Genomic DNA, 18,102 nt, shown 5'->3' with positions numbered 1-18,102 from the left:
CCAATAGAGAAAGGATCATGATGGTCTTCCAGGGCAGACTAAAGGGTTAGTGATATTTTGCATGCAACTGGGCTTCTTCTCAGGGTGGAGTATTATGTGGGCCATGGAACCTTCTAATGATGTGACTTTCCCAACTTTAATGCACATCTACTTAGATAATCTTCAAAGTATGATGTGACAAAAGGGGCTACCATATAATGACTCAGATTTCTGGTATGTCGTCTGCCATCAGAGAGATGGAACATTGGTAATCATGTTAGAAAAAGATCTTTATTTTCCCTTTCAAAATAAACACTTTGTCTCCTCTCTGTTCTGCCTGTTTCTCTCATTTTGTTGGAAGAATCGTGGCTTTGACAAATGATCAGTTGGGCTGCCTTCAGAGTAACAAGAAAGGCAGTTTTTTAAAAATTATTATTTTGCATTTAAAAATAAGCATGGCTCCTGTAAGTGTTCCTGTTTTCTAAACTTATGACATTTCAGGTGGGTCTCTATTGTGAAGAGTAAACACTCCAAATTACACCTTCTCTTTGCAGACTTCTTAAAGCTGACACTATTTGTTTGGAGAATCATGTTTTGATAATATACTTTTTAAAACTGAGTTCCCTTCACCTTACTGAAAAGCAGGTATTAAAACTTCACTGAAAATTGACATCAGAAAGTAGGAAGATTGTCCTGGGACCAGGGACATAAAAGGCTTAAGGAATTCAGATTGTTTTAATAAGATAATTAGAAGCCACAGCCTGAGTTGGGGATTAGACTTCTCTCTTTTGCTTTGTTTTGTTTTGTTTTGTTTTGTTTTCCAGTAGAAAGCACAAGAGAAATAATGATTCTTAAAACCATCAGAGCAAAAAAAGATGGGAGAAGGGATGGAGGAGGAGGAGGAGGAGTGATGCCAAGCAGAAAATTTGCAACCATTTGCATAATAAACTAACACATCCAGGCGGCTGGTAGGTTGTCCTTACCACAGGTGCTGGGGTAGAGGGCTAGCTGGTCTGTAAGAAGGTGGTTTGGAATCTTGAAAAAGCAGAAGGGAAGATGGAGTCTGTCAGCCAGGTCACCCCCAAGCCACGCCTAAGCCCTGCCAGGATCAGGGCTTGTAACAATTTTCATAAGAAAGTGACCTTGCAGATAAGGTTCTTTACTCATCACTCCTGTCCCAGGTGGTCTGGATGCTCAACCCATCATTCCTGGGACCCTACCGCCTCCTGAAAGGCGATTCTGGCTGCCAGCAGCCTCTTGGACTAATGTGGTCCCACACATAGTAACGGGGTCCCACCTGCTTTCTGAAGCATCACTACCAGCTTTCCTGTCCTTAGTCTTCAGTCCCTTTCCTTCCCTTCTCATCTCTTCCTTCCAATGGTGACGCTAAACAATCCCAAATAAATATGATGACCATGCGAAGCAAACTGCTATGGAGTGAAATTACCATGGTTAAAAGTACTAGTTTTTCAACAACCAGCACTACTGCTAGGATTTTCCAGCACACAATACACACGGTACTCAAGGCTAGAAAACAGTGTCTCCTGTTATCCTCATAAGAAACCTGGGAGGAAGCAAGTTCTTATCCCCATATAGCTCATGGCCGAGAAACAGAAAGACTGGTTAACATGTGTGAGGTCACACAGCTAGTGACTGGCAGAGTCAGGTGTTGGGGCCCCATGCACATCATCACTCCTGAACGCTGACAATGAGCAGGTTATAGTCCACCCTCATTGTTCACTTATCCGTGTGAGCATCCGTGAGTAGATACCACAGTGCCTCTTTGGTATCTTCTGACCTCAGCAATTCTGACAAGTCTGATTTTCTGAATTTAATTTCTGGGACTCTTGATAAAAAGAATCAAGGAATTGCCTTCTGACCTTGCCCAAACCAGAAAAACTCCCCAGTGCTCAAGCGACAGTGAACATGGAATTTGGAAATATGCTGGGGGCTATGCCTACCCCCCCCAAAATCCACCTGCAGCCTGGGCAAACCCTCTGAGCTTTAGTTTTCTCATGACAATGATGTCTTCCTCATGGAACTATGATGAGGGCTAAATGAAATCTTGTATATAAAGGACTGAATACAAAACCCGCCACAAAGGATGTGCTCAGAAAATACAAATCTCTGCCCTCACTCCTTCTCTTCTTCAGTCATCCAAGGCTTGTACCAGGCAGTGCCAGGGACAGCAGCAGCCTGGTGGCACTGCGCCACATGGAACATTTCCCAGTGATATGGCCAGAGACAGGGACAGGCTGAACACCCCCTTCCTGGAGCCTGTACCGCTGGCAACAGGGTGAACAGGGTGTTGATGATGTTGAGGTGTGAGACTTGGGGTGGAGGGACCTGAGCAAGGCACTTAAGTGTGTTCAGATCATTCAGTTAGTCACCTTCCAGCCCCTGCTATCAGTGTTTTGAGAGTTATATACGATAACACGTGAGAAGTATTTGGTATGATGCCCGACCGAGAGGAAGGGGTTAATGCAGTAGGTTCCCTTCTCCCCTTTATTTCCTTTCGTGTTCAGATCAGGCCTCCGCAAGGGATTGTGCTCTGGCCTAAAGGATTTGAAAGATGAACAAACTGAGCTCTGACTGTCGTTGGATCCTGGGACTCTGTCCAGGTGAAAGATGCACGTCACCCTGAGGTGAGAGCTGCAGAAGAAGGGGCATGAAGGATGAGCCATCTCCCTCCTCAGCACTGGGTCAGGGAGGTAGAAAATCACAATCACCAGGAGCCGTTCTTCATTTTCTGCAGTGAAATTTGGGAAGATCATCTTCAATCAGTGTCATGGCCAGGAAGAGAAGGAGCCACTTTATATGTTAAGTCAGATTTCCCACAAAAAAAGAAAACCTTGATGAGACCATTTGTTGGCACCTGCTGTCGGCCCTTCACACCTCCCCACCTGAACCACCCATCACCTTCTCCTGTCATGCACACTGAGGTGAGGCTGTCATTCTTTGTCAACCCCATCCCCACCTTGTTTCCCGGGGGTGCTCCTTTTCTGACATCCTCTTTCACAGGGTGGGGCTCCCTGAGGTTTCTAGGTTCACCTTCTGCAACACATATGACATCTGAGGGGCTCTGTAACACCCCCACACATGGGTCTCCACTGCTAGCCTTGTTCCTGAGCCATGCCACTCTGACGGATGCCCCCTACATCCCTTATTTTCTTTCTGCCTCACTTTTAGGGCTTGAGAAATTATAAACTTGTACTCCAGGCTATGATTCCAGTACGGTGCTTTGCTAAACTGCCTTGAGCTTCTTGACCTGAGACCCTTTCAATTTTATTCAATCCATTAAAACTTCTCTTTCAGGGCTTTTCTAGCAGGGAGACCACTTGTTTCACCCCAGTCCATAGGTGAAGCCTGGGTAGAGTCTACAAGATTTTGTAAGCCAGCAATTCCTCATCCTCTCCACTGCTGCCATCTTAGAATAAGTTGATTCCATGGGTCATCTGCATTGTTGTAATAACCACTTGCCTGGTCTGTTGGCCCCTATCTTGCTTACCCTCCCCATGTCCCTCCAGAGTTTATTCTCAGAGCAACAGCAAAAGAGGGCTCAATAAACATGAGTGAGAGATACTCAAATCCTACTGATGACTCCCTCTTCTTGGGGGCTTCTTTCTAGCCCCCATCACACCCTCATACCATGCTCCCAACTCTCTGACCTCGCCTTGTACTCTCCTACTCCACCCCTTGATTCCTACTTGCTCTTTCCAACATTTGAGACAGATCTCTACTTCACAGGAATGCTCTTCTCCCAGAAATCCACACAGGCTTGTTTTGTTTTGTTTTGTTTTTTTCCTTTTCTTCATTTCCTTCATTTATTTCCCCTCAAAAAAACCACCTTTTATTTTTTAATTTTTAATGTTTATGTGTTTTTGAAAGAGGGAGCGAGAGAGTGAGAGAGAGAGTGCACTCACGAGCAGGAGAGAGGCAGAGAGAGAGAGGGAGACACAGAATTTGAAATGGGCCCCAGGCTCTGAGCTGTCAGCACAGAACCTGATGCAGGGCTCAAACTCACAAACCATGAGATCATGACCTGAGCCAATGTCGGACGCTTAACTGACTGAGCCACCCAGGTGCCCCCCAAAAACACCTTTTCATTGAAGTTTTCAGTAAACACTCTTAAATTGCAACCTTTACTTCCTGTACACTGGCACCTATCATTCTTATTGCCCTTCCTGGCTTTATTGTTTTCTTCACAGGGCTTATCCTTTTCTAATATACGATATATTTTGCTTGTTTTGTCTGTCTCTTCCTGATTGATTTTAAGCTCCAGAGAACGGGAGTGTTTCTGTATCCCAGCAACTAGAACTTTCAGGCACAGAGTGGGCCCTCAGTAAATGCATATAGAATAAAGGGACTCTAGTAATGGCGGCCAAGACCAGGACCTGTCATCTCTTCATCGATCCTCTTGCAGTTTGACTTCTCACAGCAATGCACATGGTCCTTGACAGGTTCCCTAGGCTGCCCATAGCAGGAAAATGATAAAGGCAGAGACCCTTTCTTCAGGAAATAAATCTATACCAACTTTTCCCAGTCATTATTTTTACCCTAACTCTAACTAGATTTTTCATTACCATGTGTCACCAACTTTAAGCAACTCTTTCAAGTGCCGATGACCTTATACACACCTGTTCCCCATTCAAGGGAAAGCATGGAAATGAAGGATGGCCCTGTTATTATTATACCTTGTCAAGGAAACTCATTGGCTTGATCAATCCAGACAACCTTCATTCAGAGGGAAGAGATGAATCAGTTAAATCACTTATTTGACAAAGTCAAAGACGTAATCAGTTATTTGGCTGAAATTCTATCAGGTGGGTTAGTTTTGTTTAGAAACATGCCTTCCCTCTAAGACTCTATAAAGTACACATATACCTAGTTATTCAAATCCTTGGAAAATAAGCCTAAACTTGCCTCTTTTACTTGTCATAAAATCAGGAACTTCTATTTCTGGGTGGACATGGGGGGAACATTCCTAACCGTTCCCCTATAATAGTATTTGTGAGTTTCAGTAGTCAGATAGGCTGCACCTGAGGTGGGGTGGAGAATATTAATTCACAGAGATTTAAAGCCAGTACTGTCTGATTCCAAGCCTGATTACTTTAGTCTTCCGATCCCTATTATCATTCTTTCTCTTCCAGGCTAGGTTTGTGGCCAGTTGGATAAGAGTTGTTTCTTGGATGTGCTCCTTTTCTGACACCCAAAAGTTCAGAAGGAAAAGTAGATTGAATATCCAATCCATTCCCCTTGCATGATCCTGGGAATGTATCTACTTTCCAGCTATGTTCCCAAGCAAGGAAGCCATTCTGTAGTTAACATCCAAGGTCCACCATTACTTATTTAATTCTGTATTAAGATTCATCCAGTTGCTAGAGAGAGAGATTCACCTTAAACTGTTTTAAAGAATAAAGGGGGGTGCCTAGGTGGCTCAGTTGGTTAAGCATCTGACTTGGGCTCAGGTCATGATCTCCTGGTTCATAAGTTTGAGCACTGCACTGGGCTCCACAGTAACAGTGCACAGCCTGCTTCGGATTCTCTCTCTCTCTCTCTCAAAATAATAAACTTTAAAAAAAGAATAAAGGAAATGTCCCACAGGTAGCACACACTTCAGCAACAGTGGAATACAGGTGCTAAAATCATGACACCAGGAATATGTCCCTTTTTATTACTTGTCTCTATTTTCTTTCATGTCAGCATTTTGTCACCAGACTTTCCCCATAAGGTGACAACTTGGTTACAATTAGCTACGCTTGGCTCAACTGAGCAATCCTAGAAGAAAGAGGCATTTTCTTTTCTAACATTTCCAGGAAAGCTCAGGAACTGAGTCTCACTGGCCTGCTTAGGGCCATGTGCCCATCCTGAACTCTCAAAATGGCCAGGATAATGGACCAATTTGATTAACTAGACAGAATGGAATGGGGTCAGCCCCACTCGAGCAACATGGATGAAAAGTTGGGGAAAGGCATTCTCAAAGGCAAATCAGGCAAATCAAATTATGTTCCCAATAATGGCGAATAGATGCTGGGTATTCAGCAAAAATAATACAAAACAATACGAAACATCAAGCAAAAATAGTAAATATCCACCAAACTAGATGTGTAATATAGGGTAACTGACATACGCTTTCTGTCAGTTTTCTCATCCATAAAAGATGGTGTGTATCTCACAGCATTAGTTAAGGATCCGATGACACAGAGTTTGAAATTGCTTAGCACAATTATTGATGCTTTGTAAGTCTTCCAAATAGTGTTTTATTATTTTGTATTATAATGCCCCAGGCCTCATATATCTTCCTACACTTTCCTATATGAAACTTGATTGCCTTCTTTTCCTCATGCTTCTGGCTCCTTATTTGAATGACCTGAAATTTCTCAGACAATTTTGATGATTTTTTTTATTGCTATAGGGTCCATGGGAGGCTGGAACTTTTAGAAAGGCTGCTTCAAAAGCTGTGGTCAGCCATCATTTCTCAACGAGGGTTGTGTGTGCATGATTTGTGTAGACAAAGTACAAGGCAGAGGTACGTATCTCATTATCCTGTTAATCTTCTCACATGTTGCTATATGACCACAATGTTGTTTCCCCAAAGACAAGGAGGAAGACGGAGACAACAATAGTAACACACAGTAACAGACTGTGCTTTGATATACACGAAAGATCTGGGGTGGGGAATAGCATCATCTGTAGAAAATACTCCACAAAATTTGGCCCCGATAGCTATTAACTGGTGGGGGACTGTCTCTTGGGAGAAGTCATATTAAATAAGCTGTGGTGATAAGCTTCTGGGGACAGCCTCTTCTCTCCCTTTCTTCAAATCTGTTCTGTAAATATTGCAGAATAAGTGCTGAAAGCTGCCTCCCTGGTGGTGGATATCATTGTTTTAGAAAACACAGTTTATAAGCAATGTTCTGTGGAATGCTTAAAAAAAAAAATCAGCCAACTTTCCACTCAACATGAAAATGGCACAGAAAACAAAGGCACTCCAGGGAGCAGATGACCACGACCCAGACAGTTCAGTGTTCTCATTTTGTTTTTGACACGTTCTTTGTCTGAACATAAACTTTTTTCCCCCCGTTTCATAAGAAGGGAAGTGCATGGGGGCGCCTGGGTGGCGCAGTCGGTTGAGCGTCCGACTTCAGCCAGGTCACGATCTCGCGGTCCGTGAGTTCGAGCCCCGCGTCAGGCTCTGGGCTGACGGCTCGGAGCCTGGAGCCTGTTTCCGATTCTGTGTCTCCCTCTCTGCCCCTCCCCCGTTCATGCTCTGTCTCTCTCTCTGTCCCAAAAATAAATAAAAAACGTTGAAAAAAAAAATTTAAAAAAAAAAATAAAAATAAAAAATAAAATAAAATAAAATAAAAAATAAAATAAAAAAAAAAAAAAGAAGGGAAGTGCATGGCAATTAGCATTCACTCATTTAACCAGGGTTTATTCTAGAGTCAGGAGATATATCCATGAACAAAACAGACAAGGTTGTTGCTCTCAAGATCCTCTAATCTAGTCAGGTAGACAGAAAATCAACAAATAAAACAAATAATTAAGCAAGAAAAATATCAGAGAATGCACGCAAGTCAAAGAGTTGAACCAGGTTCATGTGACAGAGGGCATACATGACAATGCTGGCCCAGGTGGTTGCTAGATCCTACTTACAAGCCAGGACACACATCTTCCAGCTGCTGGAGGGTGATTCTGTAGCCAGTGGCTGCAACCTGCAACCTTTTCCTGAGAATTGTCCTTTGCTGGTAGGAGATTCCTGTGAGGCAGCCAATGACTGATTGATTTCATAGTACAAAAGCCTGGCTCCTTACTTCAAGGCAGGCCACCTAAGAGGAATGAATTACGCTCCAGATCTTTCTCCTACTACAACCCATATATCAGTCCAAGGCTAGACATTACCTAATACCACATCTAAGACTGCTTCCTTGTCCTCTTTTTCTCTTTCCCTCTCTACTCCCCTCACTCCATTGCAGGTTTCCCCTGAGCAGACCTTTAAATAAACCATGTGCTGCAAACCCCTCTCTTAGGCTCTGTTTCTGAGAAACCTGACCAAGATGGTGGACTAGGTGAAATTCAACCAAGAAAGTGGTCAAGGAAGGCCTCCTTTGAGTTATTATATTTAAACTTTCCACTCAACTTTGGGAAATGAGTGCCAAGAAGGAACCAGGAATGCAAACACTTGGGGGTACAAACATGTCATGCTTAAAGAACTAGTAGAAAATCTTGGATGGAGGGCACTAGAAAGGGGGAAGTGGGAGAAGAGGGGGTCAGAGAGTCCTAAGAGCTGAGCTTAGATATTATAGGATAAGGATCCTGGATTTTAACCCAAGTGTAAAGGGAAGCTCTTAGAAAGTTTTGACAGTTGTGTGTTCTGACTTATGTTTTAAAAAAAAAATCCCTCTAGAGAACAGATACTCTTGGGGCCAGAGCAGGGAGACCAGGTAGGAGACTGCAGATAATGAACATGGTTTGGACTAGAAACTAATTGTGTACCTGCTACATGCTAGACAATGACCTACACTTTCTAGGTTTTACTAACAACTCCATGAGGTGAGTATTGTTCTAGCCATTTTTAGAGATAAGGAAACTGAGACACAGATTGCTTTAAGGGAACTAATGTGAAATCACCCAGCTATTAAGTGGTATATCTGCTATTTAAACCAGTCTATCCGGTTCCCAAACTGATGTTTTTCTTACCATACTGCCCTCCTCATCTGATTTCCATGTGTATAGTTTTCTCTGGAAATAGCTCAGTCTCTGGCTCGCCGTGTTTGGGTTATCAGAGGTGTTGAACCATTTCTGTATAACTGGGGATAGGAGTCCCTGCTGAAGCATCAGTCTTTTGGGCCCCCTGAAAGACTGGTTGCCATTATTCAAACACATCTGTTTATAATTAGAGGTGCCCTTACACTTCCCCTCTTTGTCGACATAATTACTCTCAATTATATGAACACTCTGCCCTGACCAGCCCAGGGATCCACTCCCCTGCCAACTACAATGGTTGATTTCCAAAGCCCCTGCCACTCCAGTCCAAACATATGGATCCTCTTCTCTGCTCCAAGCACATGAGGGTTCAGGTCCAAAAACAGTGTGAACAGAAGCTACATCTTGCTTTGTCTGGATCACTGTGGCAATGCAAGAGGTGGTTAAATTACCTAGGGCCAGGTTTGCAATTTCTAATGACTTTGTCAACTACAGGGAAATTTTTAATGGGCGTCTAATTTGAGAGTGTTTCTCTTGCCATGAAAAGCCATGACAACCCAAAAACTCCTCCTCCCAATGTGACGCAGATAGAAAAAGAGAGGCCAAATCTACTTCCAATAGTCAATTTAGAATTAGGGCAGAAGAGATCTCCCAAAGTTCAAGTAGTGCACAGATCTGATGAATAGCAAATTAGGAAAAGCAGTAGCTAGAGATTTTTACATGATTGATGAAGATTCTGGATTGAAATTCAAACTTTGTTAAAGGTCAGGTTCTGTAGTTAGTGTAAAACTTTAAAGTAAATACAATATAAGTCCAATGTGTACTAGAATATGGAAGAAGAAAAAGAGAATTATTACTTACTTAGCCTTCCTCTTGCCAAGCATGTCTCAAGGTGCTTTACCTCTATGATGACATGTAATCCCTATAGATGGGAGTGGAGAGTGGGGAGTGGGCAGTGGGGTGGGGAGTTATTATTCTGGTTTTTTAGTGGGGGAAATGGACTCAGAGAGTTTAACAATTTGCCAGAGACTATACACTTAGTAACCTCTGTTGTCTCAAAGGCTACCATTACTTTCCAATCTGTGATAGTGAAAATAGAAAAGTATTCAAGCAATGGAGAAGTCAAGAAGAGGAAGAGAAGATGGCTAGAAAAGAGATTGTATTTGGAGGTACCCGATCAGGAGGCTCAAGCAGCTCTTGAATTTGTTGTTGAGGGAACGGTTAGGGTTAACACACAATCCCAATAATACAGCTTGATGACTGTGTGCATGTGCTCACATGCCATCTAGCAACATATAAGAAGATTAACAGGATGATGAGATACACACCAAAAATAACCGTGAATAATTGCCTATCATTCATTTCATAGTGTCTGGTTCCAAGGCTCTCATATATTCCTCTTTGACCCTATTAATACTGAAGAACCATCAAAGTCTTTGTAATCCATGTACCATGCAGCTTGCAGAGCAGATTACCACATCCTGATGCAAGACAGGACCTAAACAACTCCATCTCCACTGGAGTAAGGCAAGACTTAATCCGATGCTACTCGAGGAAAGTCATTAATTGTCTCAGGTCTAATTCTAGACCTGTAGAGATCACTGGAAGTTAAATCCACATGCAGGGCAGAGCTGTTGATAGAGAGGAGTCGTTCCAAAGAATTTCCAGTGATGTACTTGGCCTCTCTCTGTTCTACCCTATATTTCTGTCAGTTTCTTTAAGCAATTCCTCTTGTTCTAGCAGGTATATAAGCATGAGTCTTTCTTGCAGACTGACTGTGCAGACCTGAGAATAAGGGGATGCTGTTTGGCTCCTACAGTGGAATTTCAGCCTTCTCTTTGTAATGTCCTATTTGGAGAAACATGTTGGGAAAATCTTGACTTTAGCATGGATTTCTCCCTAATTCTTCCCATTAAGGTGGTCCTGCTTCTATTCAAGAATTCAGATACAGTCTGTCCCTGGCAAAAAGTATATGTGTCTTTTTTTTAAAAAAAATTTCTTTTCATTTCTTTTTTTTCCCCCACTTTCTTTGTTCATCTATTTGGCTCATCCTTAACAATTTTTTCCCCTTGTCCACCTAGAACTCAAGCTGGTCTCCTATGAACTCTTTTCTGAGTAATACATAGCCAACTACAGTGGATAGAATTTTCCTTTATCCTCGGGTATGTCCTTTAAGAATTGAGAAATGCAACTGCCAATCTTAGCAGGGTTCAAAGAGAGCTGTATTCAGAAAGAATAAGTGGGAATATGATCAAGCAAGCATTTTCAAGTCTCAGTAAAATGCATTTTGCTGAATGGACAAGGCTGAGAAGACAACTTACAAAAGACCATCCTGTAACCAAAACAGCATGGTGATGTTCCCCTGGCTTTGAAGGACCTCTCACTTGGCCAGAGAGATAGCCATCTAGTTGATTCAACTCTATGGGATCCTAATACAATATTTGGCTCAAGGCAAACTCTGGACCATTCTTCATAATTCGTCTCCTATGTCTAATTGGGTCCCAGTGAGAGAGATAAATATAATAACAGAAACCACCAATTCCTGACCATCACATGTCAGAGACTGTTCTTTTTTTTTTTTTTTTTTTTTTTTTATTTTATTTTTTTTTTAAATTTTTTTTTCAACGTTTTTTATTTATTTTTGGGACAGAGAGAGACAGAGCATGAACGGGGGAGGGGCAGAGAGAGAGAGGGAGACACAGAATCGGAAACAGGCTCCAGGCTCCGAGCCATCAGCCCAGAGCCTGACGCGGGGCTCGAACTCACGGACCGCGAGATCGTGACCTGGCTGAAGTCGGACGCTCAACCGACTGCGCCACCCAGGCGCCCCTGTCAGAGACTGTTCTAAGCACTGTTCCATGTGTTATCATCGACAACTCTGTGAGGTATTATTAAGACTCCCACTTTACAGCTGAGAAAGTGAGGCTTAAGTGAGACCAAGTGTTATTGTGGCCACAGTCCAAGTCAATTTGATGTCAAGGTCAATACTGCTAGTGCTTTGTGTCCCTGTTAAGGTTAATTGAAGATTAGAGCCCCATGCAGGGGGAGAATGGCCTTATAAGGTATGGGGGGGGGCACATCATGGGCCAGGCATCATGTGAGGAACTTTATGATTTAATCATTAAACACAATCTCTCTGGCAGGTTACTCTCATTATCCTCATTCTGTTCTGCATATATGGAAATATATGTTCTGGGCTGTTAATATGTTCCCCAAGGACATTAATTGATTCAGCACCTATTCACTGGCTGTCTGTGAGGTATCATATCCTGTGCTGGATGCTGTGAATAAGTGAAGGTATAGCTCAGAGAAGAAGTTGGACACTAATCAAAAAGCTACATGAATGGGTATATGATTATGACTGTCACAAGTGCAGGCCAGGGTGCTCTCAGAGTGAGTATGTGCCTCATCGGCACATCAGAGGAGGCTTCCCCAGGGAAGTGATAAATGAGATCTAAAGGATCCACAGGAAGTAGTGAGGAGGAGAGGGAGGATCCTTTCAGGCAGATGGATTGAGCAAGTATTGAGACCTTGTGGGAGGAGGGAGTGTGACCCATGTGAAGAGTTGAAAGAGAGTCCGACAGTGAGGGAGGGGCAGGGAGCCATGGGACCAAGGGAAGCCAAAGAGTTTTGGAGGAGCAAGGCTTGGCCGAGCCAGGTAAAATCACACCACTGCCGCCAGCCCTTGTTGTTTTCTCTGCCATTTTCCACGGGGCCTCAGCATTTGTCAGAACAGCCTACAATCTACTCCAGGGGTCACAGGAGAGGATTAAGGAGTGAGCACAGTGCAAGGCCGAGGCAAACTTAGTGGAAGAGGAGGAGGAGGAGGAGGAGGAGAAGGGTGACTGAAACATACCTGGCAGGAAAGATTGATGTGGCTAAGTAGAACAAAAGTAGTGTCCTGGCAAGAGACAAAAATGCCAGTTGTGGCACAAAGAGCATATTCCCAAGGGCACAGAAAGTGTGTGTACAGAATGAAGTGGTGGGGAGACTTTCCTGGTTTGATTTCTTTCATTATCAAGTATGGCAAAATTGGAAAAATTTTAAAAATCAGGAAATTCCTTGAGGGAGGAGGCTTGGGTTGGCCATCCTCACATCAGGATTTCTCAGAGATCTTTGATGGATGGAGTGCCACGTCATTTAGAACCACTGGGCAGTGTCTTTATAAAAGTCTTTCTGGGTCTAGAGTGTAATTACTTTCCATTGGTGTGGGCCCACTTCTCTCTGTGCAGGGCCTTGGGCAGTATGGGAACAGGTGCACAGGTAATTAGAACTTTAAATAGTCATACTCTCCAGTGGATTCAGACATTATAGTCTGTCCAACATGCCCATAGGGTTGAGGTTTCACAAGCAAAGTCCATGTAGCACTTATTTAGGAATCCTATATTCACTAATCTGGCATCTGGTCCTTCTCAGTCCTTCTAGTTTCAGGATAATCTAGTCCACAAAACCCAATCTCCATAATACTAAATCCATAATACCAGAATTCCCACCCATCCAATCCAACCCTCTTCAATACTAGAGTTTGGGTAGCCGGGAGTTTGGATTGTGAGGCATACATGTACTTGTTGGTGGGATCCCACAATGCTATTTGAATGCTCGGTCATCCTGTGGTGCCATCTCTCCAGTCACCCGTGCCTCTGCTGATCTCTGACCTCATCAGTGAGTTTCCCAGACCTCTCGTAGACCATAGTCGTGTGTTGCCAAATGTCTTTTTACCTGTACCTCTTGTAATCAAGAGGTACCATCTGGCTACCCACCTGTATATACCCTGAATACCTGATGTCACCCATCTGCCAGTTGTCTGTTCATCCTCTGCTTAAATGGCCACTCTGGATACTGAATTCCATCTCAGCCTTTTGCCAGGACCATTTGCCTGACACCTGCTTTCCCTTCCCTGGGACATAGCTTGGTTTCTTGCTTACATTTGCATACTTGTGTTGTATTCTGACCTCAGCAATCATGCTCTCTGAGCCCTCAAGACCTGGAACCTTCACATTCAAGCCATACAGACCCTGAGCAAAGCTGGCTGAATTTCAGCAGGCCAGGTCAGTTGCAAAGACCTAATTGGTCTTGCTGCCCTAACCTTGGATCATCGCTCATCCATGGTAGATTGTAGGCCTTCACTAATCCCCACCACATGTTCCCAGGGCAATTTGTCTCTCATTTCTTGCTTTGCTTTCTGGCTCTCCACACTTTTCTGGGATCCTAACTTTTTTATGTCACTGCCACATGCCTCTTACTAGGGGAGATCTTTGTCCCCTTAAATCCAGTCTCTAGCAGAGCTTTTCTACCAAATTAAATGGACTGCATTGAACTACAAGCCACATTCCACCTGACAGTAAGTCATTCATTTCCTAGGGATGGATTCCCATGTCCATGTTCTTCCTCAAGAACAGCCTCCATCTTGTTGTGGTATTTGAACTATGGTTATTACTACCGGGGCCAGTCCCAGCAGGGTATCTTTGAGCAACTAACTTAATTTTTTGGAGCTTCAGTTGTCTCATCTGTTACTGGGGTTAATATTGTGTCTATATCATAGAGGTGCTATGAAGATTAAAAGGTTAAGAAATGAGGAACATTTGAAAGAAAGCCTGGGAGACAGTGTGCTATGGACCAAGTTTACTTATGATCCCTGCTTCCTGTTTTTTCACACTAATGTGCTGTGCCCAGGGACCTGGTTAGGCTAGATTGATATTGTAGACCTCCTGTCAGCTCTGGGGTGGTTGGCTACCTTAGCAAGATCACTTAGGATCCTTGCTTGGTCTCAAAAACATAGACATACAGGAATCAGAATGTGTAAAGGAAATAAACTTGCATCTATCCATTTATTCAAGAAATAGCTATTAAGCCTCTGCTCCACGCAAGGCATTGGACTTGGTGTTTTCCATGTCTTGTCTCCTGTATACAGCTCTTTGGGTTGGACATTTCCTAGGAGCTTGAATCGTCATATATGGAAAACTAGACCCACATATCCTGCCCCAGATCTGCTTTATGAGCCAATGCATCCCCTGTTGAAGAGTGGGGTCTGTCCAGGCAGAGGGAGCTGAAATGCTCCACACATGCTACATGCTTCCCATCCCTGCTGATTTTTCCACACTCAGAGCTGCAGTGGGAGGGGGATTTAAACAAAATCTTCTACAGAGCTCCCCTCACCTTTGCTTTCTAGCATCCATGAGGCTGTCTCATTTCATCCTTTTCTCCCACAATAAACCCCACCCTGCTGTCCTGTGCCCTGTTTGTCTGCAGCCATGCTTGTGTCTTCCTGCACCTCTAAAGCCCTTCAAGGCCGGGTCCCCATCTGTCTGAACTATCCGTGTCCTTCATCAATCCAATGCTCTTGGTTATCATTATGCTAAACAAGTACTCTGGGCAAACCGAAAGCAGACATTTTCCTTCCTGGAATAAAACATAAAGCCACAGTCCAATAGATGTTGGATACTCTGATCAGATTTGGAAATATGTCCATAATTAAAACTGCCAAATTGAATGCTAGTTCTAAAAATTGGTTTCATTAGTAATGAGGAAACTATTTCAATTCATCAGATTATAGATAGTTTTGCTGCTTTTTATAAAGAAATTAATTTTTTAAAAGAAAGAATAGAATAAGAAGCTAGAAAATAACATATCCCAGGCAATAAGTAAGAAAGTTCCTCTGAAGGTTCTCATGGCTTCCTCTTCATGCTTCTTTAAAAAAAAAAAAAATGTGCAAATGTTCTGCAGTGATAGAGGTGCTAAGAAGAATGATTGGAAGACAAGGGTGCCCTTTGGAAAATTGTTTCTTACTAATTTATGAAGTTGCTTGCTGGATTGATGGAAGGATGGATAAGCACTTAGGAAGAGTGAAGAACTTTTCAGAGTGGTCTGCCAACTGATCTGGATTGGCAAACATCCATCTGGTGCTTAAGTGGGTATTAATCTAGACCACATCTAAGTGCAGCTGAAAGGGTTATGGACACAGTGGCAGTTGTGAGCTGCTCTGGGAGGAGAGGGGCGAGTTCTCTTCTAAATGTAGACTCAGTCACAGGCTCACTGGGGATCAAGGTCAAGTTGCTTCACCTCGCTTGGTCTTGTTAACTCAGATGGAAAATTAGGTTAGAAGCAGATCACATACATGGAGGATAGTGGCAGATACCCAGGACAGCTTTTATAGGGCAGTGTGGTCTCTGAGGAAGGAAGGATAGTTTAGGTGGATGGATAGACAGGAAAGAGAAAGTGGTACAGGCTCTCGAGGGAGCAGGGATCCCCATTACCATCAGGAGCATCATGCTGGAAAATCTTTTCCATTTCCTACCATGAGTTATTGCCAAAAGCCTCTGCCTCCTCCCAAGCCCACAGTGACCAGCCCAAGAGTGGGTTTGGCTTCTGTGGGCTGCAGGTAATGGGGGACATTTGGGGATGAGCAGTGCTCGTGGCGTGAAAGCCAATCAGTATACTCCTGACCAACAAAAGCAGAAGGAACAGCCTCACTTCACCCTCCCCCTGTCTCACAAATTAGCTCCAGCTTGACATTCTGGTTCCCTGGCTCTTGCTGGAGTGGCTCTGAACTTCTCAGGTTAAATTTGGCTCAACACAGATGCTGTCCCACAGACCTCAGAGCGCAACAAGCAACTGTGTGCTCTGGCTGTACCACCGCACCCTTCCCTACTCCTACAACACTCATTTCTGCCCAAGGGATCTGGGACCCACGTCTGAGAGGAATGACCACTGAAACGTCCTGTATGAAGCAAATTCACTGCTGGATATTTTCCTAAAGTGGATTTATCGAATCCCTTTCTATGAAGATAGTGATGGAAGAGCCTAAGTTAGGTGTGCACACTCTCTGCACCTTCAGTCAAGCATAACCTCTGAAAGAGAGATAAATTGGTGTCCTCTACTCACCATAGAAAATGAAAATTTTCTGCTGGGTACCTAGAGCCAGACAGGAAGTCATTGATCATCCTGAACAAACATCCTTCAATAAATCTTTATCTCTTCCGAAGATAATTGGGAGAACGGTGGTTTTTGAGTTTACTCTCAGCAATTGCCTCCCTTTCATTCTTCTGGGTATATTTGTTTTCAAAGCCAAAATGTACTACATGGTCCCATCCATCAAGGCGAAGGAACCCCAAATGATTTCCTGCTTCAGCTCCAATGTGTCAAGCTTAAAAATTCTCTTAATCCACTGGCTTTGTGAGGTGCCTGGCATTTTCCATTACAGGTAAGCATGTCATGCTTGCCTCATTCCTCACATCGGATATGTCCACACTGCTAACCTCATTTCTCCACTTGGATTGAAAACTTCCTCCTTCTCTTCTTTTAATTCACGTGTTCATGTATCCACTTTACACGTAACCCATCACATGCCCGTCACTGAGCCACGATGCCCAGTTGTTGAAGTGGACCTGATGGCAGATGTGAATGTGCATGACGTCTACCTAAATAAATGTCCCTGGGGTCCTGGCTTCCTTGCCAGTCGCCCCTGAGCTGTGCCACTAAAGCAAAGAAAATCATTTTGGTGGGCCACATTCATAATTAAACCTGTACCTTTTCAGTTCTAAAAATCATTTGAAACATTCAAATTCTTAAACTTGGGATTTTTTATTTTCTGAACTCTTAATTCACCATGTAGCTGCTACATCAATATCACAAGATCCATATTCATGTTTTTAAAAATCTAGGTTATTATAATGTATAACTTTTAATAAAACTTTCCAACTATAGTAATGCAAATCATAAAAACCCTGAAAGGTCTATGATTCAAAGCCACCACCCCACACCCAACTGTGGTAGTTATTTGGTATTTGCACAATAACCTTTAAATCGAAGAGTGTGGTCTTAAACACACTGGGTCTCTGTAAGCCCCCTTCCCCCCACATGATGAAGAGGCCCAGTCTCTGTGTCGCACTGTTATGTGCAAATATAATGGAAAGGATTTTTCATGTGACAGAAACAAATGTCGACTTTTACAAGAAGATTTCACAAGCATCTACTGAGTTCAAAGGTCACCAGTACAATGCAGATTACTCTTTTTTGTAAGTGTATAAAATGCGGAAAATGATGGCTCCTATGAAGAGAGGAAGATGTCAGATTTCACTATGAAGGCTGTTTCAATAAGTTAGAAAATAATAAATTGAGAGTGATGAACCAAGTTACCTTTACAGTGGAGAAATCTGGAAAACCCCATGTTTACCAAGTGATCAATGCTAACTAACATCACTAACCATGGAATAAATTGGCATCATGAGCCTCTGATGGGATGTACTGAGTGAGACAGAATATCACTTTTATAGTAGTTCTACCAAAACTCACAGTGTGAATCTAATCCTGAGACAAACACAGATTGAGGGATATGTTACTAAGAAAGCCCAGCTTGACTCTTCAAAAATATCAACACCATGAAAGCGAGAAAAGAGGAGAAATTGTTCCCCACTAAAT

The sequence above is a fragment of the Neofelis nebulosa genome, chromosome 13 (genome assembly GCF_028018385.1).
Source record: "Neofelis nebulosa isolate mNeoNeb1 chromosome 13, mNeoNeb1.pri, whole genome shotgun sequence".
Classification (NCBI taxonomy): domain Eukaryota; kingdom Metazoa; phylum Chordata; class Mammalia; order Carnivora; family Felidae; genus Neofelis; species Neofelis nebulosa.
Note: the sequence above shows the minus strand (reverse complement) of the source record.